At 40.0% G+C, this 23,778-nt stretch overlaps 1 long non-coding RNA gene across 1 annotated transcript; it reads right to left on the minus strand.

Annotated features, from left to right (window-relative positions):
• Nucleotides 1-19,204: 19,204 nt before the first annotated feature.
• On the minus strand, nucleotides 19,205-20,707 carry LOC115168189 (uncharacterized). The gene is made up of 2 exons (XR_003870636.1): nucleotides 19,540-20,707; nucleotides 19,205-19,358 (listed from the first exon to the last, which is right to left on the minus strand). It is a non-coding gene; the product is annotated as an uncharacterized LOC115168189 (long non-coding RNA).
• Nucleotides 20,708-23,778: the final 3,071 nt, after the last annotated feature.

The raw sequence follows: 23,778 nt of genomic DNA on the forward strand, positions 1-23,778 counted from the left end.
TCTACATTTGTAAAGAGAACCTTAAGAATGGAACAAAATGTGGAGTGGATGAAGCATTTTATTTGTCACTTCTAAATAGTGAGTATTACTGTTTGAATACATTCAGTTTGATATATTAGATGTATTTGTGACAGTAAACTATCTCCTTTTCTTTCACAGTCTCCCAGTCTACGTCAATGACAGATACACAGCCTGATGGAACAGTGAAATGAACATGCAGTGAGCATGTTCAGCTATTTTGGAAACTGTAACCCACTCATCATTAGTGGTGTTACTCTGAGCTGGGTGGATGAGACCAGCTAACACAATGATCTCCCTGTGACATCACTCTGACTGTGACACTCCAGAGGGAGGACAACAACAGGAAGCTGACGTGTCAGCTGACTGAAAGGGGATAAGTGAAGACCTCCATTGACACCTCTATGTGTTCTTGTTATGTTCCTATAATCTGAATAACTTCACAAGATTTAATGACATTAAAGTGACTATCAAACCTGATCCTTTCTCCTGATATCAGTGATGAGTGAACAAACATACTGCTCTCTACTGTGTGTCTGATGATGAAGAGTTATTTTAAAGAGGATGTTCTTCTCCTGAACTAGATATTAAAGACAAGGGCACGGAAGATGGTGATGTCATCTCCACAGTCCCAGGAAAAAACCCTCCATCAGTATGATGTGTGCAGATATACTGTAGTACATCTTCCATGTGCCATCTTGATATGTAGAAGTTAGCAACGTTCCTGTAAAGCAGTGTTTCTTAAATGTTGGGTCAGGGTTGGTACCTTTAACGGCTTGAGACTGAGAATAGAGAAGAGACCTTTATTGACTTCACCTTTAAATTCTCAGTGACACAATTAACTGAAATATATCTCCCATTTCATCAATACATTCTTCCTCCCTAACATACACAGTAGAAATAGGATCTGTTTCTGCATGCGGTGTAAATGTTGAATTTGTGGTTGAGAGTACCAGTAGTTTGATTCCTGTCAGGACAACAATCAGAGCCCCACAGAACAGTGTCTGACAGATCAGTACTGGAATTAGTGGCCTTTCAGATAGAATAGCACTCTCTAGTGGTAGCAGTTGTAATGGGAGTTCCAGACAAAGCCTTTACTCTTCATAGTCAATCATTGACAATCTGCATTTTATTGTGAAAGTGCATGTTCGTCTTGTCACTGTTTGTCCCGTTATCCATGTTTCTACAATGATACTCCTGACTGCTAGTTAGCTCACTGTCGTCAACCATTTTCTAATGTGATAAACAGGCCCAAACCCTGCCCCCTCTAGCCTCTCTTATTGAATTCATGTTTTTCAGACAGTTCTGATAGAAAAACTCTGATTCCTGTCAAGAGAACCACCAGTACTCCACAGCAGTCTAAATCTTATAGTGTATAAACAGCCCCAAACAAATTTATAGGAAGTACTGCTTGTCTAGTTCTCTAGAAATTGAAGTGGAGAAAGACTTAGCAGATTGGTACAGCTTTGGGCCAAAGTCAGATGTATTACCTTGGTCAATACACAGAGTATGCAACTTAACTTGCCTTTCAGTCATTTAGCAGACACTCTTATCCAGAGTGACTTATAGGAGCAATTAGGGTTAAGTGCCTTGCTATTAACTATTTTCAGCTAGTCGGCTCAGGGATTCAAACCATCAACCTTTGTTTACTGGCCCAACACTCTCAACTGCTAGGCTACCTGCCTAGGCTACCTACCTACTGCTAGACTAACTTTCATGTTCAAGTTTTTTACTTTGCTGTGGTGCAGTTCACACTCTCATCCTGTGGACATTTCTGCTTGTCTGTGATGCCTAATACCACTACTCCATGTTTAAGATGTTATATACCGCTAAAGTTATTTAGTGGATGGTCTGAACAATCAAAGTAATCCATTAGGCATGAATGAAAACACTCAGCTAGATCTTTGGTGTTCAGACAGAGGTGGAGTTGTAGAGGTGTTTGGCTGATGGATATTGGTCTTCAGCATCCTCTATTGACCGTTGTGTGATACAAACTTTACTTTCATTTAAATCAATCTAAATGATTGACTGTGTTTAATCACTGTCTGTCTCATTGTCCAGGTACCAGTAATGCTGTTAAGTTGCCCATCAGTCACATCATGCTCTTTGTGACACTGACCATCGTGGCTGCCATAGTCACTATACACAACAAGGAGGAACCGCCCACCCAAGGCTCTGCCCCCACAAGCAGGTGAGAGTCACAGGCATTGGTCCAGTTCCACTTAGGTTCCTAACTCCTCCCACAACATCAGAGTTCACAGATCTGAAAGGACTGTATAGACCTAAACATTATGGATGGTTCCATCAATCCATAGAACATATGGAGCAAACAGCACATTACATTCACATATTCTGATCTTCAGATGTGTGAACTGAAATGGAATCAGGTCATAAATAGTAATTTAATATACTCATCTTGTCCATCTAATCCCCTATTAACTAGTTTGTCTTTATGGTCTGCTATAGAATGAATGGTGAGACATGTTGTCTGATGTGTTGTTTTGTTCTCTGTATAGAAGAAACCTCTGGTATGGAGTTTCATGTCCTGGAGGAATGACCCCTTGTTCCTCACTCTTCTCCCTGTGCTGGACTAAGACTTTCAAACTGTCTGTAGCTTTATTGATTAAGAGGATATTATACATGTTTTTTAAAGCTGATGTTCATCTATGATCGTGTAGAGTGTGTTGGAATATGTATTTATAGTTGTATTTTCATCTTTTAGTATCTTTAGTATTTAACATATTATTATTTTTTGCATGCAGTAGGGGTGATGACATCACTGAAGGAACGCATGGTCTATGTGAATGATACGTTGTTTTTTATTTTCTGTCCATTGTGAATGAAGTCAGCATAGAGAAATTCTGATTTTGTTTATCAATATGTTTTTTCCTAATCCAATTTGTCCAGATCAAAGTCTTTCATGGTTGTTAGAATGGATACTTCAGAGTACCATTCGGGAATGTTCTCATAGGATAGATGTTTCAGCGGTTGTCTATATTCTCAACCATTTGCAACCTTAGCTTACTCCGGGTTTGCGTGGTCTGGTGTGAATTTCATCATGAGTGGGTTTTATGCGTTTCAGTAGAAAAAGGCAGTTCCATGATGCCGACGTAATGTCTATGCTCATGTGGGCATGGCCACTGATTAGTTTATCTTTTTATGAAAATACATACTCTCATTTACAAGGTTAACTTCTTTGGGATAGGGGGCAGTATTTTCACGGCCGGATAAAAAACGTACCCGATTTAATCTGGTTACTATTCCTGCCCAGAAACTAGAATATGCATATAATTAGTAGATCTGGATAGAAAACACTCTGTTTGAATGGTGTCTGAATGGTGTCTGTGAGTATAACAGAACTCATATGGCAGGCCAAAACCTGAGAAGATTCCATACAGGAAGTGCCCTGTCTGACAATTTGTTGTCCTTCTGTTGCATCTCTATTGACATTACAGCATCTGTGCTGTAACGTGACACTTTCTAAGGCTTCCATTGGCTCTCTAAAGCCGCCAGAAAGTGGAATGGTGTGTCTGCTGTCTCTGGGCAAAGTATAGGAGCAGAGTTTGTAAGTGGTCAGCCTGGGGACAGTGAGACTGGAGATGCGCGGTCACGAGAACTCACCATGTTTTTCTTTCAGTCTTTGAACGAATACAACGTTGCCCGGTTGGAATATAATCGCTATTTTACGAGAAAAATAGCATAAAATGTATTTTAAACAGCGTTTGACATGGTTCTAAGTACGGTAATGGAATATTTTGCATTTTTTGTAACGAAATGTGCTCGCACGTTACCCTTCGGATAGCGACTTGAACGCACAAACAAAACGGAGGTATTTGGATATATCTATGGATTATTTGGAACCAAAACATTTGTTGTTGAAGTAGAAGTCCTGGGAGTGCATTCTGACGAAGAACAGCAAAGGTAATCCAATTTTTCTAATAGTAAATCTGAGTTTAGGTGACCCCGACGTTGGCGGATGTCAAAATAGCTAGCCGTGATGGCCGAGCTATGTACTCAGAATATTGCAAAATGTGCTTTCGCCAAAAAGCTATTTTAAAAATGGACATAGTGATTGCATAAAGGAGTTCTGTATCTATAATTCTTAAAATAATTGTTATGTATTTTGTCAACGTTTATCATGAGTAATTTAGTAAATTCACCGGAAGTTTTCGGTGGGTATGCTAGTTCTGAACATCACATGCTAATGTAAAAAGCTGTTTTTTGATATAAATATGAACTTGATTGAACAAAACATGCATGTATTGTATAACATAATGTCCTAAGAGTGTCATCTGATGAAGATCATCAAAGGTTAGTGCTGCATTTAGCTGTGGTTTGGGTTTATGTGACATATATGCTTGCTTGGAAAATGGCTGTGTAATTATTTGTGTCTATGTACTTTCCTAACATAATCTAATGTTTTTCTTTCGCTGTAAAGACTTTTTGAAATCGGACAATGTGGTTAGATTAACGAGAGTCTTATCTTTAAAATGGTGTAAAATAGTTGATTGTTTGAGAAAATTGAATTGTGGTATTTTAGTTGGTTTTGTATTTCGCGCCGTGCGATGCCATTGGCTGTTGGCTAGGGGTTCCGCAGGCGGAACGGGGTTCCGCTAGTGGAACCTCTGTCCTCAACAGGTTAACATCACATTACATCTTTTCACAAATAGTTTCATGTTTAATCACATATGTTTCACAATATTTAGATGTAAACCTGACAGCTGGGAAATGTACACATTAACATCTTCGGGATCTGTGATAAGCATGAGGTTGTAGGTGTCATGACGTGGCCCTTTCTGGGTGTAGATCATGTCTCCCCCCCCCCCACTCTCTCTCCTAACCCAGGTTTATTACCTCAGGTCGTAAATAACGGGTAGAAACTGCCATGCAGTATTGAGGGAGAGTCTCCCTGAACAGAGACTTGGCCAAACTCCAAAAATCCCAAAATGGGAGAATTAAACAATACTTCTCCTTTTGAGAATGTAGGAATGATCCGTGGACACTTAAGGGACAGTCATGTGGAGTGTGTTTCATAAGGTGATCTCATGAAGTACAGGAAGCACACATAACTGTATCTCTTAAAACTGCAACATTCACTCTACACCTATGGCAAAATGTGTAGAATTGCAGGAAATAACTAAAATAAGTAAACATTTCTATCCACCTTCAATAGGGGGGCAATAGGCTAGACATAAAAAAATAAGATTTTTCGTATTTTTGTCTTTTGCAAATAAATGTTCTGCTTCATTATGGCAACTGCTTCTTAGTGGAACAAAACGAAAAGAGATCCAATATGAGAGAACTACCCTATAGCCTAGCAGATAGCCTATCTCACATTTGAGAATTATACTGCCTCCTACTTACGAAGACAGTAAATTACAGAATAAACCCCAATAGGCAATACAATGTTTTTGTACTCTGGAGTGAATCAAAATGAAACATTCAGTTCTGATTTATTTCAATTTTATTAAGTCACTTTAGCTAATATAATTTTAAACATGATTAATGCAGGAAAAAATAGCAATGAGTTTGTTATCAGCAAAGCTAAAGTATGTTTTTAAGAAGCTGCTAATGTGCTACATACTAAATGAAAACGTAACACCAGTGTTCTACCTTATCCATCTAGAAATCATCATTAAAAACACATATTAGTGGCCTGTGTGTCACATCCTGACCAGTAAAAGGGGTTACTTGTTATAGTAGTTTGGTCAGGGCGTGGCAGGGGGTGTTTGTTTTGTGTGTTTTGGGGTTTTGATGTATGCTCTATATTTTATATTTCTATGTTCATTCTATGTTCCCTATCCTTGTTTTGTATTTCTGTGTTTTGGCCTGGTATGGCTCTCAATCAGGGACAGCTGTACTTCGTTGTCGCTGATTGGGAGCCATACTTAGGTAGCCCTTTTTCCACCTGTCTTTTGTGGGAAGTTGATTTTGCATAGTTGTGAGTAGCTTGCAATACTGTTCGTAAGTTGTGTTTTGCTTATTGTTTTGCTGGTTCACGTTTATTAAAATATGATGAACCCAACCCTCGCTGCGCTTTGGTCCCCTTCTTCTAACGACGGACGTCACACTGTGTGATCCAGCGGCTCACTTCACATGTGTGACGACCCTCCCACCCTGTTTGCCGAATTCTTTCGCTTTGCTCTTGTTTTCCTTAATAGGATGTCGGTGGGCGGAGCCGGGAAGGTCGTCAGCGAAATGGGATACACCTGGGCTCGGGTGTGTCCCAGGATAAATGCACCTCTTCCCCATTCATTAAGGAGACTCTCTCCATGCAGACACAGATTTTGGTTGTGGCATTTTTGTGGCTGTTTTTGGTTGTTTGCGTTGGCACCTTTCCACACCCCTCATTATCACATTTATGCATGCAACCACTCACTTACACTGCTGATTACTGACTACACACACCATTGCTAATTATATTTAGTTTACTTCAGTTAACCTCTACGGGCCACGGGGGCAGTATTGAGAATTTAGAAAGAAATATCGGCCCATTTTTAACTGCCTCTTACACCAACTCAGAAGCTAGGATATGCATATTATTAACACATTCGGATAGAAAACACTCTGAATTTTCTAAAACAGTTTGAATGGTGTCTGTAAGTATAACAAAACTCATATTGCAGGCAAAAACCTGTGAAAAATAGATTAAAAAAAATGAGAATTTTGTGACTGTACTATTTAGTGTCATTGTTTTAAAGATACCACAGTGAGAAAGGATTCAGTTCGCAACTCCTACTGCTTCCACTAGATGTCAACGATCTTTAGAAAGTTGTTGGAAGCATCTGTCATGAATACAGACCGAATTAGAAAGCTTACAAGTTGACACGTCATCACTTCATTTTTTGCGCCTGCGCATGAATCTGAGAAGAGTGCCTTTGTCATTATCGTTTATTCTAGACACTTGATAGGTTGTGTGAAAATATTACTGATGTTTACTGATGTTTCACGTTAAAAATGGAACAAAAGATTAGTGCTAAACAACGTTTGACATGTTTAAACAAACGTAAATAGATTATTTACTAGGTTTTCTTTAGCTTTTCGACGTGACTTTACACTGCCCACCTCATTTTGTGGGAGCCTACTGAACGCTAACTATTTGGACATAAATTATGAACTTTGTCAAAAGAAACCACATTTGTTCTGGACCTGGGATCTCTGGCAGCGCCTTCTGATGGAGATAATCAAAGGTAAGGGGATATTTAGAATGTTATTATCGATATTAGATGATGCTAATGCTAACGGTATAGCTTAGCTTAGCTTAGCTTAGCATATAGCTTATTGTTGTTAGCATAGTACCCAGTTTATGCAAAATGTGATTTCCCAGTAAAGTTATTTTGAGATCTGGCCATTCGGTAGCAATTACGAGATGATAATATATTATTCTTTGAATGACAATATTATAATTTACCAATGTTTTCGAATAGTAATTCCGTGATTTGTAATGCTGGATTCACTGGGTGCATTCGAGCCGAAAAAAATTCTGAATTTCACCGCGACTGTAAATGCTGTTTTTGGATATAAATATGAACTTGATGGAACTAAAAATGCATGTATTGTATAACATAATGTCCTATGAGTGTCATCTGATGCAGATTGTCAAAGGTAAGTGCATAATTCTAGCTAGTTTTCTGTCTGTTGATGCCCTTCTTTGAATTGGCTAAACATTACACGCAGCTATTGTCAATGTACTCTCCTCACATAACCTAACTTTATGCATTCTCCGTAATGCCTCTGAAAATCGGACAGCGTGGTTAGATTTAGGAGATATATCTTTCAAATGGAGGAAAATAGTTGATTATTTGATTTTTTGAAATGATTACTCTTGCAGTTTTGAATTCCCCGCCATGGTCACATGACAATGAATCCCAATACCGGGATAAGATCGGGATAAGATCCTCAACAGGTTTTAATACATATATTTTGTTATTCCTTATATCCACGTTGTCTCCCTTTTTGTTACGCACTTTGAGCTGGTTCGTGACCCATGTACAGCCTGGACTACCAGAGTTGACATGGGTTCTAATCCCAACCATGCCCTTCTGACTCGACAACTCTCCTACCTTCACTGTCCTAATTAACTGTCCTATCTCAGTGAAATAAATAAAACCCTTGAAAAATATATATACTGCTCAAAAAAATAAAGGGAACACTAAAATAACACATCCTAGATCTGAATGAATGAAATAATCTTATTGAATACTTTTTTCTTTACATAGTTGAATGTGCTGACAACAAAATCACACAAAAATAATCAATGGAAATCCAATTTATCAACTCATGGAGGTCTGGATTTGGAGTCACACTCAAAATTAAAGTGGAAAACCACACTACAGGCTGATCCAACTTTGATGTAATGTCCTTAAAACAAGTCAAAATGAGGCTCAGTAGTGTGTGTGGCCTCCACGTGCCTGTATGACCTCCCTACAACGCCTGGGCATGCTCCTGATGAGGTGGCGGATGGTCTCCTGAGGGATCTCCTCCCAGACCTGGACTAAAGCATCCGCCAACTCCTGGACAGTCTGTGGTGCAACGTGGCGTTGGTGGATGGAGCGAGACAGGATGTCCCAGATGTGCTCAATTGGATTCAGGTCTGGGGAACGGGCGGGCCAGTCCATAGTATCAATGCCTTCCTCTTGCAGGAACTGCTAACACACTCCAGCCACATGAGGTCTAGCATTGTCTTGCATTAGGAGGAACCCAGGGCCAACCGTACCAGCATATGGTCTCACAAGGGGTCTGAGGATCTCATCTCGGTACCAAATGGCAGTCAGGCTACCTCTGGCGAGCACATGGAGGGCTTTGCATCCCCCCAAAGAAATGCCATCCCACACCATGACTGACCCACCGCCAAACCGGTCATGCTGGAGGATGTTGCAGGCAGCAGAACGTTCTCCACGGCATCTCCAGACTCTTTCACGTCTGTCACATGTGCTCAGTGTGAACCTGCTTTCATCTGTGAAGAGCACAGGGCGCCAGTGGCGAATTTGCCAATCTTGGTGTTCTCTGGCAAATGCCAAACGTCCTGCACGGTGTTGGGCTGTAAGCACAACCCCCACCTGTGGACGTCGGGCCCTCATACCACCCTCATGGAGTCTGTTTCTGACCGTGTGAGCAGACACATGCACATTTGTGGCCTGCTGGAGGTCATTTTGCAGGGCTCTGGCAGTGCTCCTCCTGCTCCTCCTTGCACAAAGGCGGAGGTAGCAGTCCTGCTGCTGGGTTGTTGCCCTCCTACGGCCTCCTCCACGTCTCCTGATGTACTGGCCTGTCTCCTGGTAGCGCCTCCATGCTCTGGACACTACGCTGACAGACACAGCAAACCTTCTTGCCACAGCTCGCATTGATGTGCCATCCTGGATGAGCTGCACTACCTGAACCACTTGTGTGGGTTGTAGACTCCGTCTCATGCTACCACTAGAGTGAAAGCACCGCCAGCATTCAAAAGTGACCAAAACATCAGCCAGGAAGCATAGGAACTGAGAAGTGGTCTGTGGTCACCACCTGCAGAACTACTCCTTTATTGGGGGTGTCTTGCTAATTGCCTATCATTTCCACCTGTTGTCTATTCCATTTGCACAACAGCATGTGAAATGTATTGTCAATCAGTGTTGCTTCCTAAGTGGACAGTTTGATTTCACAGAAGTGCGATTGACTTGGAGTTACATTGTGTTGTTTAAGTGTTCCCTTTATTTTTTTGAGCAGTGTAGTATATAGAAGAGGTGCATTTATCGTGCATTTATCCTGGGACACACCCGAACCCAGGTGTGTCCCATTTCGCTGACGACCTTCCCGGCTCCGCCCATCAACATCCTATTAAGGAAAACAATAGCAAAGAGATACAATTCAGCAGACAGAGTGGGAGGGTCGTCACACATGTGAAGTGAGCCGCTGGATCACACAGGCCACTAATATGTGTTTTTAATGATGATTTCTAGATGGATAAGGTAGAACACTGGTGTTATGTTTTCATTTAGCATGTAGCACATATATATATATATATATATACAAAACATCTTAATAGCAAGAAAACCAAACTGTTCCCAGAACCAAATAGTGTAGCTAGCTAGCTTGTTTTTTCACAGGACCCCCTGTGTGAATGCCCTTGGGTGTTATTGTAAAGACCATAAGCTGCTCATGAGATTCAAGTTAGGGGAAGCTTACAATTTATTCTACCATTTCTACCAATCTGCCTGCCAGTTATATTTTTTTATGGAACAGTTTAATTTCAATAATAATGTTTTAGTTTCTCAAAATAATTGTCACATGATTAATCATACAAATCCAAATTAAAATGATACAAATCTAAAAGTAAGAATTCAACTAATGCAAGAGCACTAGCCTTTGGAATATGGACACATTGATACACCATGATCCATTGTGGCAAAAAATATATATTTACGTGGAGCTATAGCTAATTGGCCAATGCAGCAGTAGGCCTATAATATCCATTATCAACTAAGTCAAAATACATAGGCCTAAAGCTGACATATAAAAACAGTAGAAAATATCCTGATAAAAAATGATTCAATGGCATTAACCTCTCAACTCCCTGTCTGTCTTGACTTGAGCTTTCTCCAGTGAAGTGCAACATTGTATCAACTCAGGAGGTTGGCATGCTCAGGCACATGCTCCCTCAATATTATCAGGACAGAGAAACCACGCACATGCTCATTGCTCACATGAAGCACTCCAAACAAAAGACAATGAAAACATTTACAAAACTCCTAAATGATGGTTATAAAATAAACCAGTACTTGTTTCTTACGTGTAGCAGGTTGTGAACTCTGCAAACAACGTTTCCACTTGGAGAATGAGAACGGTAAATGACAGTAATTGATGCATTAGCATTAATCAATGTAAGCAAATGATGGGGATTAACGGTACTCGGCCTACTGGTTACATACAGTGCATTCAGAAAGTATTCAGACCCCTTGACTTTTTCCACTTTTTGTTACGTTACAGCCTTATTCTTAAATAGATCATAATGACAAATTACAAAACAAAAACAGGTTTCGCATTTACATAGGGATTCAGACCCTTCACTTAGTACTTTGTTGAAGCACCTTTGGCAGCGATTACAGCCTCGAGTCTTCATGGGTATGATGCTACAAGCTTGGCACACCTGTATTTGGGGAGTTTCTCCAATTCTTCTCTGCAGATCCTCTCAAGCTCTGTCAAGTTGGATGGGGAGCATTGCTGCACAGCTATTCTAGGTCTCTCCAGAGATGTTAGATCGGGTTAAAGTCTGGGATCTAGCTTGGTCACTCAGTCACATTCAGAGACTTGTCCCAAAGCAACTCCTGCATTGTCTTGGCTGTGTGCTTAGGGTCGTTATCCTGTTGGAAGGTGAACCCAAGCCCCAGTCTGAGGTCCTGAGCGCTCTGGAGAAGGTTTTCATCAAGGTTCTCTCTGTACTTTGCTCCGTTCATCTTTCCCTCGATCCTGACTAGTCTCCCCAGTCCCTGTCGCTGAAAAACATCCCCACAGCATGATGCTGCCACCACCATGCTTCACTGTAGGGATGGTGCCAGGTTTTCTCCAGATGTGACACTTGGCCTTCAGGCCATAGAGTTCCATCTTGGTTTTATCAGACCACAAAATCTTGTTTCTCATGGTCTGAGAGTATTTTAGGTGCCTTTTGGCAAACTCCAAGCGGGCTGTCATGTGCCTTTAACTTTGGCTTCTGTCTGGACACTCTATCATAAAGGCCTGAATGGTGGAGTGCCGCAGAGATGGTTGTCTCTCTGGAATGTTCTCCCATCTCTACAGAGGAACTCTAGAGCTCTGTCAGAGTGACCATCGGGTTCTTGGTCACATCCCTGACCAAGGCCCTTCTCTCCCGATTACTCAGTTTGGCCGGATGGTCAGCTTTAGGAAGAGTCTTGGTGGTTCCAAACTTCTTCCATTTAGGAATGATGGAGGCCACTGTGTTCTTGGGGACCTTCAATGCTGCAGAAATGTTTTGGTACCCTTCCCCAGATCTGTGACTCGACACAATGCTGTCAGTGGACCACCTGAGCCCGGAATTGAAACCGATGGAACATCTCTGGAGAGACCTGAACATAGCTGAGAGGATCTGCAGTGTCGTGACATGACTTTCATTAATCTGATGACTGTTATTTATCTTATCAACTAACTATTTAATTGTTACCAGATTAAATTAACCTCTTACATCTAGATGTTCCACTAGCGGAACACCTGCTCCAATATCCAATGATGGGCGTGGCGCGAAATACAAACTCCTCTAAAATCCGAAAACTTCAATTTTTCAATCATATGACTATTTTACACCATTTTAAAGACAAGACTCTCCTTTATCTAACCACACTGTCCGATTTCAAGAAGGCTTTACAGCGAAAGCAAAACATTAGATTATGTCAGCAGAGTACCCAGCCAGAAATAATCAGACACCCATTTTTCAAGCTAGCATATAATGTCACAAAAAACAAAACCACAGCTAAATGCAGCACTAACCTTTGATGATCTTCATCAGATGACAACCCTAGGACATTATGTTATACAATGCATGCATGTTTTGTTCAATCAAGTTCATATTTATATCAAAAACCAGCTTTTTTACATTAGCATGTGACGTTCAGAACTAGCATACCCCCCGCAAACTTCCGGTGAATTTACTAAATTACTCACGATAAACGTTCACAAAAACATAACAATTATTTTAAGAATTATAGATACAGAACTTCTTTATGCAATCGCCATGTCCGATTTTAAAATAGCTTTTCGGTGAAAGCACATTTTGCAATATTCTAAGTAGATAGCCCGGCATCACAGGGATAGCCATTTAGACACCCACCAAGTTTAGCCCTCACCAAAGTCTTCCTTAAGAGGGCCACAGCTGGGGTGACTACAGTGGCTTGTGAAAGTATTCGCCCCATTGGCATTTTTACTATTTTGTTGCCTTACAACATGGAATTAAAATATATTTTTTGTGGTTTGTATCATTTGATTTACACAACATGCCTACCCCTTTGAAGATGCAAAATATGTTTTATTGTGACACAAACAAGAAATAAGACAAACAAAAAGGAAACGTGAGTGTACATAACTATTCACCCCCCCCCTTGCAGCAATTACAGCTGCAAGTCTCTTTGGGTATGTCTCTATAAGCTTGGCACATCTGGCCTCTGGGATTTTTGCCCATTCTTCAATGGAAAACTGCTCCAGCTACTTCAAGTAGGATGGGTTCTGCTGGTGTACAGCAATCTTTAAGTCATACAACAGATTCTCAATTGGATTGAGTTATGGGATTTGACTAGGCCATTCCAAGACATTATAAGGTTTCCCCTTAAACCACTCGACTGTTGCTTTAGCAGTATGCTTAGGGTAATTGTCCTGCTGGAAGGTGAACCTCCGTCTAAAATCTCTGGAAGACTGGTTTCCCTCAAGAATTTCCCTGTATTTAGTGCTATCCATCATTCCTTCAATTCGGACCAGTTTCCCAGTCCCTGCCGATGAAAAAATCCCCACCGCATGATGCAGCCACCACCATGCGTCACTGTTCTCGGGGTGATGAGAGGTGTTGGGTTTGCGCCATACATAGCGTTTTCCTTGATGGCCTAAAAGCTCAATTTTAGTCTCATCTGACCAGAGTACCTTCTTCCATATGTTTGGGGAGTGTCCCACATGCCTTTTGGTGAACACCAAACGTGTTTGCTTATTTTGTTTCTTTAAGCAATGGCTTTTCTTTGGCCACTCTTCCCTAAAGCCCAGCTCTGTGGAGTGTACGGCTTAAAGTGGTCCTATGGACAGATACTCCAATCTCCACTGTGGAGCTTTGCAGCTCCTTCAGGGTTATCTTCAGTCTCTTTGTTGCCTCTCTGATTAACACCCTCCTTGCCTGGTCCGTGAGTTTTGGTGGGCGGTCCTCTGTTGGCAGGTTTGTTGTGGTGCCATATTCTTTCCAATGGATTTAATGGTGCTCTGTGGGATGTTCAAAGTTTTGGATATTTTTTTATAACCCAACCCTGATCTGTGCTTCTTCACATCTTTGTCCCTGACCTCTTTGTAGAGCTCCTTGGTGGCTGCTTGGTGGTGCCCCTTGCTTAGTGGTGTTGCAGACTCTGGGGCCTTTCAGAACAGGTGTATATATACTGAGATCATGTGACAGATCATGTGACACTTAGATTGCACACAGGTGGACTTTTTTAAAACTAATTATGTGACTTCTGAAGGTAATTGCACCAGATCTTATTTAGGGGCTTCATAGCAAAGGGGGTGAATACACATGCTGTAAGGGCTCAGGGTCAGACCCAGATGCAGACATTGGCGGAAGATGGTTTGAGTGTTTGATATTTATTAGTTCCAAAAGGGGTAGGCAAGAGAATGGTTGTGGACAGGCAAAAGGTCAAAACCAGTTCAGATTCCAGGAGGTACAGAGTGGCAGATGGGCTTGAGGTCAGGGCAGGTAGACTGGTCAGGCAGGCGGGTACAGAGTCCAGAAAACAGGCAAGGGCCAAAACCGGGAGGACTAGCAAAAGAGAGAATAGCAAAAGCAGGAGCACGGGAAAAACACGCTGGTTGACTTGAAACAGACAAGACGAACTGGCACAGAGAGACAGGAAACACAGGGATAAATACACTGGGGAAAATAAGCGACACCTGGAGGGGGTGGAGACAATCACAAAGACAGGTGAAACAGATCAGGGCGTGACACATGCACGCACCACTTTCCTGTTTTTACTTTTACTTTTTTTTTGAAACAAGTCATTTTTTTCATTTCACTTCAGCAATTTGAACTATTTTGTCTATGTCCATTATATGAAATCCAAATAAAACTCTATTTAAATTACAAGTTGTAATGCAACAAAATAGGAAAAACGCCAAGGGGGGATGAATACTTTTGCAAGGCACTGTAGCAGGACTGAGTTGAGTTGATGAGAGTGTTCTTCAGAGAGATATCCTTGGACATGATTGTTAATTAGCCAGTTGCAGGCTACCAAAAGTCCAGATCCGTGGCACTGGCTTGATCACAGTAGGACTGGTGAGGTTAACGTATTGAACAAAGAACGAGAGTGCAGGTGACGCCTTGCAAGGAATCTGACTTTGGTGAAGTTCAAATTTTAATGTGTATGTAATTGTAAAATGTTTTGTTAAATGAGGAAAACAGGTATGCCCTTGGTTACTATTGTTAGGTGTAATTCTGCGTGTTTTTGATATTCCTGGTACTTAGAGAATACGAGGTAAGATAGGACTTTTTGGACCGTGCTGCAAAGTTAGATAGGAGACATGGGTACTTTGTAGGTAGTTTTGCATATTTGGATAGATGTAAAATAATCTACACCATAGTAATCACAACAGGCGATATCCCAGTGTGGATACAACACCCGGTTTTGGGACCACTAATCAGGAAATATTTTGATGGGTTTCCTTGTTCATTTAGACAGGGTTTGAAAAAAAAACAGCGCTAACTGGTTTTCCTCATCTGTCTCATTCGCCTGTGTGTTTTTTGTTTCTGTTTTCTGTTAATGTGATATGAGAGTTGTGTGAGTGTGTAAATAATATGTAGAAATTGCATAATGCATAAATGCATAATAAGCTGATTGAAATTTGGTTAATAAATGTTGTTATAATGTTATTTTGGGATTCTGTCCATCACTGCCCATCATAGAATATCTCGGGGTAGTATTGAGGGTGGTACTGTTCCTAGGCCATCATTGTAAATAAGAATTTGTTCTTAAAACTGACTTGCCTAGATAAATAAAGGTTAAATAAATAAATAAAATTGAGAGCGGGACGTTAGCAGCGAGTCTATAGTTTGTGGGAGCCTAGACTTTGCTGTGGTTTCTGGGAGGTTAGAGAAGCGTTGAGGATCCCATGACCGGAAACAAAAGTTTAAAAAATTGGTTCCGCTGGGTGTATGTTTGGAGAGGTGCTTCGTAGCTGTGGAGAGTCCTTGAAAACACAAATGGAATGGTAGATGTGAGAACCTAAGAATTTCTTACGTTTTATATGGATTCTGTGAAGATATGAAAATATGATGAGTTGTATGTGTGTATAATCGATTACTGGAGATTTGATAAAGTAATACTGGGAATATAATGAGATGCAATTTAAACAACCCATAACGTAGACATACGTCGGTTTTGAGTTGGTCCCTTTAATTTGATAAAGATGAGGTTTAAGCACTATTAAACTGTCTACATAGTCTGGGCAGTTGTCTCAGAAATTGATTGGAGTGTGTCCACTTTTGGTTAACTTACCCTAACGATGAAATTATAAAACGCTTATTGGATTTTCTCCATCCGGATACTACATTTGAAATGAAACTGCCCTTAAGGCCTGAACATTTGTTTTTTTCCCTTCCCAATATGAGAGAAGTTGCTAGATTTATTGAATACAGATTTTTCCATAAAGTGTTAAAGTTGCGACAGTTCGTTTCTGGTATCAGAACAAAATAGTCAGCACATAGTAACTTCTGATTTATTTGTACTTTAATTAATGCAAACACGTGTATGGTAAATGGGTGGTTCGTATATATACGGTCTCGCTGTTATACCTCGCAGGGCAGACAGAGAAGAGAACGTCACCTCCTATTGTTCTCGCTTATATACTCTGACAGTGATAGTTCCCGCTCAATGCTGGCCTGTCAGAGGGAGGAGGAGCGTGGTTTAAACTTGCTCCTCCTATTGTCGGCGTGCAGGCTGGTCCCAGCCTAGTGACCCACTTCCTGTCTTCAGCAGTTGATTTATCCGTAGCTTATATACTTAATATTGTAGCATAGCTTCCCCAGTATATTATAAAGGTTATGCATACAAATAGCCAGTTCAACCCTAACAAAAGTTAGAGCGAATTAAGATGGAAACTTGACGTAATTTATAACGTCATACAAAGCCTACGGTTTCCATCAAACTAAGTATCATTGCAGAGCTAATGTGAAGTAGTAAAATAATTGAAAGATGTAATATAAGCGTATTATCTTTTCTCAAGATACAAGGAGCAAGATCTGGCTTTAAGTCAATGAATGTCGATTTAACTCGTTGGCTGCTAATCTATTCCTTTTGCACATGTGAGAATCTCTGCGGAGACACGTATAGCGAGGCGATTTTGATGTAATATGTTGTCTGTTGCCTACATGGTCTGCTGGATTAACATATTGAGAATAGAGTCGTATTTAAATAACTGAATCAAATAAGGGACAGTACCTACATCTAATGAATTCTAATAATAGTGCGATAGAGCTGTGACCATGATCATAATTGATATCTAAACATGGGTATTACTTATTGCAGGATATAACTGCAATGAACTGAAGTTGTGGGTAGTAAATGGCTGTAGTATTGTGCCGACAGAAATGTATTTTATTCCTTTTTTTCTTATGGATTGACAGATGTAATGCGACAAATGTATAAAATACATGTCACTTTTAAAGTCTTGGACATTTCATAAGAAGGAAGCCGAAAGAGAAGAGATAATTGTCAAGTTTGTTTTTAACCTTACGATAGAGGTAAGCGCAGAACGTTTGAGAATGGGTAATATTTTTTTCCTACTGGTAAGAATAGAAGAGTTAGTCGTGCTCGCTGGGCTATATCGGGCTGTAAGGGATGGAGTGGGACATTTGCAGCAGAGGTCTGAATAGTTTGATCGGAAACGCTCTGTGATCATTTCTGATTACTGTTGCTGGGTTTTATAGTTTAGGTAACACCAGTGAATTTGAGCAGGAAGTGAATGTATTCTAACATTATAATCTGTGTCCATTACGTGGAACGATGTCCGGACATTAAAGTGGATTGCAGTTTGAGTTTATTTTTATTTCTACAGGGACAGTGCACATTAATAATCAACGGGTGCTGATGAGACAGCACCAACTTTTTGAAGGGTCTAGATTTGTTAAACAACAGGTTTATATTTTTACTAAATTAATGCAACAGGTTGAAATTATTAGATTACTGGAAAGGGGTTACGGGTTTGTTTTTTGTTTATTTTAGGTGTCGATTCCACTTAATGAAACACTGTATTATCTGATGTGTTTTGAGTAGGATTCTTCCTTCCGGGATTGACGGAAGTCCCCTACAGTATGTATGTTAAGGGAGACTTTTTAATAGATGCCTGGGATCAAATATCACTGATTTCTTAAACTGAGAAATTGGCTACATTTGCGACATCATTTTTAAAAATTACATTTAGTAACCATACCAGGATAATTATATATGGTTATGGAAAAGAGAGACCAGTCATATAATATAATATGGGAGTTAATTGTTAGACTCGGTGGTGAGATACATGTTGCTGTGTCTAGGGATAGCACATGCTAAATGAAGCGCACATAAACGATGGGCTAGATTAAAACAAATGATTAATGATTTGAGGGACTACAGGGGACTTATTGTCAGGTTTTGTTTGTAGTTAAAACTTTTGGCTCGCTGTATCAGTGTAGTATAGTGAGTGCTAACAAAATGTTTTGCGTTTTGTTTCCGGAAAAATGGGGGTTTCATTGTCTCTCTTTGAAATGTTTCCGGGGGCTGTGGTCTTGAGGAGAGCAGTGAGTGAGATTGGCCATTTTTGTTTGTTTTTACCTTAAGGTTTGCAAATACCCACACAACACATTTGTTATGACTATTTGTTGGTGTTTTTAAAAACCTGTTTGATTTTATTGTGAGTGCTGCATGAGGCAAATGGTGGTCACACATTCTAGCTAACATCCGTTTCATCCAAAATACTGCCTGTAATCCAAGGCACTGGGAGGCTGAGGTTGGTGGATCGAGTGAGCTGAAGAGCTCTGGGCTGTACCGCGCTGTTGAACAGGTGTCCTCACTACGATCGATATGGTGCTCCTGGGGGAGTCTGGTACCACCAGGTCGGCTATAGAGGGGTGCACTAGCCCAGGTTGGAAACTAAGCAGGTCAAAGCCCACATGCTGTCCAGCAGTGGGATAGTGCCTGTGAGTATGTGTTAAAAATATCTACTTCATGGTGGCAACTGTCTCTGCGATACAATAAATAAGTAAGACAAAAAGTAAGCAGAAACTATATTTAGCAGGTACTTTTCTGAAAATGTAGAATTACACTAACTCCTACTGACGAAGTGAGTGAATAACACATTCATATCAATGCAGCAGACATCTATTTTGCTGGGATGTGTATTTTACTATGTAACATTATAAAATGCAGTATGACAATAAAACTATTGTTTTCAAGTCACAGGAATAATGACATGGAGAAATATCTTAATCTGAGTCAGCTGTTTATTGATTTTCAAAATGTTCTACAAGTCAACCTTGATGAACCAAAGCATGAGCTACATTGACTGGCTCAGCTTCGTTAGTTTGTTACAAAAATATCAGTGTCTCCATCTTTTGAATCTTCCTTTTCCAAGCTCATCTTTGTAACAGCAAAACCCACAAGATAAGAGAAAGACAAAAAAGAAAATTCTGGTCAAAGTCAAACATTGAGGACATCACAACTAACAGATTGAAAAATATAGGTTTTATATATTTACATTTTCATTCCCCCTTTCAAATGATCTAACACATTATCATCACACAAAACTTAGATCACATACTTTGTTCGCATCTTCCCAGTCCAAATGATTTCCATATGCCAGTTTTTTACTTTAGCCTCGTGTCCAGGACTGGAGGAGTATGAGAACATTAAAATGATCACAATAAAGCCCAATAAAACATATTGACAAACACATAATGTGATACAGTATATAAAAAAGATTAAAATGAACAATTAGCAATGGCAAAAACTGATTGGCATACTGAACGTCACTCAGCAATATATTATTTTCATTACCCCACAACCACAATTCACCAATTCAGCAGACTGCATGACATCAGTATTTCAAGGGTTGTGGCTGTTTTATCCAAGCAGCAAACTACCTCGAACCAACCAAAATATATAGAAGAGAAGCTGATTGTTACAAGTCGAGAGTACATGTGTATTCTCCTCCTGGTAAAAGTCAGAGACCATTTTGTGGGGTAACATATTGTTACATTCAACAATTCAGTACATGTGGATATGTTCGTGGATATGTTCGTAGATATGTTAGAGACTGTCATTATGACGTCACTGTCGCTGTTTTAGAGAATACCAATATGATGTCATAGCTCTTTAAAAGAACATTACTGTGGTGTCATCGTAGATTTTCCTGAATCCTTTGTTTCAGAAAGTTATGACAATGATAGTTATTTACTGGAGCAACACACTAGAGACAATTCAGTGTGTGTGTGTGTGTGTGTGTTCTCTTCCCCCCCCCCAGGAAGGAATAAGAGAGAACAGAGTCATTAATAACGCATGAATACTGTGTCAAAGCTACCATACTGTAGGTCCACAGATGTGTATAGCCTACTATATTAATACCCTCATACAGGAACAGCATGCAAAATGTCCCCATCGTACATATTGCAGAGAGACCTGCCAATCTCTGCAAATACGACTAAGTATCTCACAAACCAGTAAAAACATACAGTACCAGTCAAAATTTTGCACACACCTACTCATTCCAGGGTTTTTCTTTATTTTTAGTATTTTCTACATTGTAGAATAATAGTGAAGACATCAACACTATTAAATAAAACATATGGAATCATGTAGTAACCAAAAAAAGTTGTTAAACAAATCAAAATATATCTTATAGTAGAGATTCTTAACTGTAGCCAACCTTTGCCTTGAAAACAGCTTTGCATTCTCTCAACCAGCATCATGAGGGAGTCACCTGGAATGCATTTCGATTAACAGGTGTGTCTGGTTAAACGTTCATTTGTGGAATTTATTTCCTTCTTAATACATTTGAGCCAATCAGCTGTGTTGTGACAAGGTAGCGGTGGTATACAGAAGATAGCCCTATTTGGTAAAAGACCAAGTCCATATTATGGCAAGAACAGCTCAAATAAGCAAAGTGAATCGAACGATGTCTTTTATTACTTTAAAGACATGAAGGTCAGTCGATCTGGAAAATTTCAAGAACTTTATAAAAGTTTCTTCAAATGTAGTTGCAAAAACCATCAAGCTCTATGATGAAACTGGCTCTCATGAGGACCGCAGCAGAGTTACCTCTGCTGCAGAGGATAAGTTCATTAGAGTTACCAGCCTCAGAAATTGCAGCCCAAATAAATGCTTCAGAGTTCAAGTAACAGATATATCTCAACATCAACTGTTCAGAGGAGACTGCGTGAATAAGGCCTTCATGGTCAAATTGCTGCAGAGAAACAACTACTGAAGGACACCAATAAGAAGAAGAGACTTGCTTGGGCAAAGAAACACAAGCAATGGACATTAGACCAGTGGACATCTGTCCTTTAGTCTGATGAGTCAAATTTGAGATTTTTGGTTCCAACCGCTGTGTCTTTGTGAGACGCAGAGTAGGTGAACGGATGATCTCTGCATGTGTGGCACCCACCATAAAGTATGGAGGTGGTGTGATGGTGTTTTGCTGGTGACACTGTCAGTGATTTATTTAGAATTCAAGCCACACTTAACCAGCATGGCTACCACAGCATTCTGCAGCGATACACCACCCCATATGGTTTTCCCTTAATGGGACTACCATTTGTTTCAACTGGACAATGACCCAACACACCTCCAGGCTGTGTAAGGGCTATTTGACAAAGATGGAGAGTGATGGTGTGCTGCGTTAGATGATCTGGCCTCCACAATAACCTGACCTCAACCCAATTGATATGGTTTGGGATGAGTTGGACTGCAGAGTGAAGGAAAAGCAGCCAACAAGAGCTCAGCATGTGGAAACTCCTTTAAGACTGTTGGAAAAGCATTCCAGGTGAAGCTGGTTGAGAGAATGCCAAGAGTGCGCAAAGCTGTCATCAAGGCAAAGGGTGGCTAATTTGAAGAATCTCAAATATATTTTGATTTGTTTAACACTTTTTTTACTACATGATTCCATATGTTTTAGATCATAGTTTTGATGTCTTCACTATTATTCTACAATGTAGAATGAGTAGGTGTGTCCAAACTTGACTGGTACTGTATATCAACTCCCCATTACAAATCCTCTAAAATGACAAGAGTTAACAGTTATGAGGAACAAGAGACACAGATTAGAGACATAGACATAGATTAGTTAACAGCAACCACAGTAACATTCCGGCTCAAATAATAACACAAAAAAAAATACTCTAGAATTTGCAATATTTAGAAATTTTGCCAATCACATCTTTAAAAATAAAATACAATGAATCTCTCATTTATACACAAGTAAAACACCAAAGACAAAACTTCCATTACTCAGTAAAACACAAGCCTTGTCCAAAAACAAAACACACAAGATATATTACATTATTGCCAACTCTAATAGGGATTCACACTTGTGCTTCAAACACAAAAGGTCACATTCGGGGCTTTCATTCAGCTTTCAGATATCGCTCAGGTACATTATAGGTTGCTTTTCAGTTAGGACATGATAAGTGCTTTAACTCAACTAGTACCCTACATGTGAATCTCCCGAGAGGCCAAAGTAGAGAACTGACTAGTTACTGTGCAAAGACAGAGCTATAAAAGGATAAACTGCAGACCATTACATTGCTAGTTAGTTGACATGTGGTTGTACCAGTTAGTACCAGCGACTTAACCATAACCTTAACTCTTTTGGTTTATTTGAGAAATACTAGGGTCTGAGAGAGAAAGTGGCATATTAAGCTTCGGGTTCAATCTCAGTCTCACTACATTCAATTTTCTTTTTTTGTCGCATCTTCCAAAGATATCAGTGCTTCGACCTCTCCATTTCAGTAAAACTGTTAAAATGTAATAAGGCAGGAAATAACGGTTACTTTAAACATTATACCCCCCCCCAAAGTAAATTATATATACACAAGTCAAGTGCAGTCTTAGCCTGCAAATCTATAGATCTACACTACTGTTAAAAAGTTTGAGGTCACTTAGAAATGTCCTTGTTTTTGAAAGAAAAGCACATTTTTTGTCTACTAAAATAACATCAAATTGATCAGAAATGCAGTGTAGTACCCACAAAACACCAGTCTCAACGTCAACAGTGAAGAGGCGACTCCGGGAAGCTGGCCTTCGAGGCAGAGTTGCAAAGAAAAAGCCATACCAAGCCATGGCCAATAAAAATAAAATATTAAGATGGGCAAAAGAACACAGACACTGGACAGAGGAACGCTGCCTAGAAGGCCAGCATCCTGGAGTCGCCTCTTCATGGTTGACTTTGCGACTGGTGTTATGCGGATACTATTTAATGAAGCTGCCAGTTGAGGACTTGTGAGGCGTCGGTTTCTAAAACTAGACACCCTAATGTGCTTGTCCTCTTGATCAGTTGTGGGCCTCCCACTCCTCTTTCAATTCTGGTTAGAGTCAGTTTGCACTGTTCTGTGAAGGGAGTAGTACACAGCATTGTACGAGATCTTCAGCTTCTTGGCAATTTCTCGCATGGAATAGCCTTAATTTCTCAGAACAAGAATAGACTGATGAGTTTCAGAAGAAAGTTATTTTTTTCTGGCCATTTTAAACCTGTTATCGAACCCACAGATGCTTATGCTCCAGATACTCAACTAGTCTAAAGAAGGCCAGTTTTATTGCTTCTTTAATCAGCACCACAGTTTTCAGCTGTGCTAACATAATTGCAAAAGGGTTTTCTAATGATCAATTAGCCTTTTAAAATGATCAACTTGGATTAGCTAACACAACGTGCCATTGGAACACAGGAGTGATGGTTGCCGATAATGGGCCTCTGTACACCTATGTAGATATTCCATAACAAAATTAGCCATTTCCAGCTACAATAGTCATTCACAACATTAACAAATGTCTACACTGTATTTTGGAT

Source organism: Salmo trutta, chromosome 1 (genome assembly GCF_901001165.1).
Source record: "Salmo trutta chromosome 1, fSalTru1.1, whole genome shotgun sequence".
NCBI lineage: Eukaryota > Metazoa > Chordata > Actinopteri > Salmoniformes > Salmonidae > Salmo > Salmo trutta.